General features: G+C 41.6%; 1 protein-coding gene across 7 annotated transcripts in view; it reads right to left on the bottom strand.

Moving 5' to 3' along the window:
* The window catches only part of LOC138141968 (interferon-inducible protein AIM2-like), a 41,535-nt gene that overhangs the window by 5,239 nt on the left and 34,887 nt on the right, over positions 1-1,409 (bottom strand). The window lies entirely within an intron of this gene.

The following is a 1,409-nucleotide window of genomic DNA, read 5'->3' as shown; positions in this document are numbered from 1 at the left end:
CCATCCATCCATCCATCCATCCATCCATCCATCCATCCATCCATCCACCTATCAATCTATGTTATCTATCTTCCTCTAGTATGAAGGCAGATGATATAGAAAAATTAGCTATGAGCTAGCTAGCTAACTTTCATTCAGGTAAGAAAAAATATTGTGAGGATTAGTAGATAACAGTTACTAGGATCATGATCTGGTGATAAATTTGGATTGCAGAGGTGAAGAGGTTACTAAGTGTTTCTGGTAGGGGAGGAGTCTGGAAGTGACTTTCGGAAGTAAGAGACTTATGATGCCTTTCTCATAACCACTGAGTTAGTGGAAATGAGTGAAAGTAAAACCAGTACTGGAAAAGATAGTGAAGGATTCAGCATCCACATGAGGGAGGCAGGTCTCAGAAAATGGACGGAAGGAGAAAGAAAAGTTTAAGATGAAAACTAGTTTTTAAATTATGAAACTTGTATTCCAGAGAGTACAGGAAGGAATAGATAATTCTAGAGGGGGGCATAGTGGGGCTAGGTTGAGTGATATGGGAGTCAGGGAGTGGGCAGTTGGGGTTAATGAAAGAGTCTGTACAATGATAGCCAGAGATTCACAATTATTGGAACTGGGAAGAATATGAGGGAGTGGGGGCAAGTTAACCATTGAGGAATGAGTCTAACCACTGTATCACTGACTGGAGAGGGCTCTGTTGAGAGAAGGCAGTGATTATATTGTTTAATGTCCTCTCTTGAGGTCCAACTTTATGGCAGGTGGTGATTTTGTGTCCTGTGAGAGGCCTAGGAGAGTGATCTCACAATAGGCAGGAACAGGAGAAGGTATGGCCTAGGGAGTCATGTCAGGAGTCAAGAACTAGTAGTTTAAAGTGGATCTGGTTTTGGAATGTCTTCCTGAGCACTGGAGAAGCCAGAAGTCAGAAGGTGGGTGGTAGCTGTCATAGGGCTTGCTGGGAAGTCTCTGGATCAAAAAGATGACATGGATGGGGGTTAAAGCAGGTTTCCCTGGGAAAGATCTCATCAGAGTGATTATCTCAAGGTATTATGTAAGTCACAAATGTCAGAGGCAGGATTTGAATCCAAGTTTTCTATATTGTCAGTGTTCTTTCCATTGTAGTATGATGCCTCCCAACTACTATTCTATAAATGAGGAAACTGAGACCCAGAGAAATCAAATGACTTACCTGAAGTTCATAACAAGTATTAAGTATCAGAGCTGGGATTTGAACCCAGGTTTTCTCACTTCAGATACTATACTATTTCCCTGAGTGGCCAGAGTATCTATGTGACTTGTTAGTGTTCTTATTTAATCCCTCTCGGTTCATAGTTTAGTGTCATTGTTAAGTATAGGGATGAAAAACATAGGAAGAGGTGTGTGTGTGTGTGTGTGTGTGTGTGTGTGTGTGTGTGTGTGTGTGT

Source organism: Petaurus breviceps, unplaced genomic scaffold (assembly GCF_028583685.1).
Source record: "Petaurus breviceps papuanus isolate PSGF00001 unplaced genomic scaffold, PetGlider_PUasm1.0 90510, whole genome shotgun sequence".
Lineage (NCBI taxonomy): Eukaryota > Metazoa > Chordata > Mammalia > Diprotodontia > Petauridae > Petaurus > Petaurus breviceps.
This window is presented reverse-complemented; position numbering and strand designations above follow the sequence as displayed.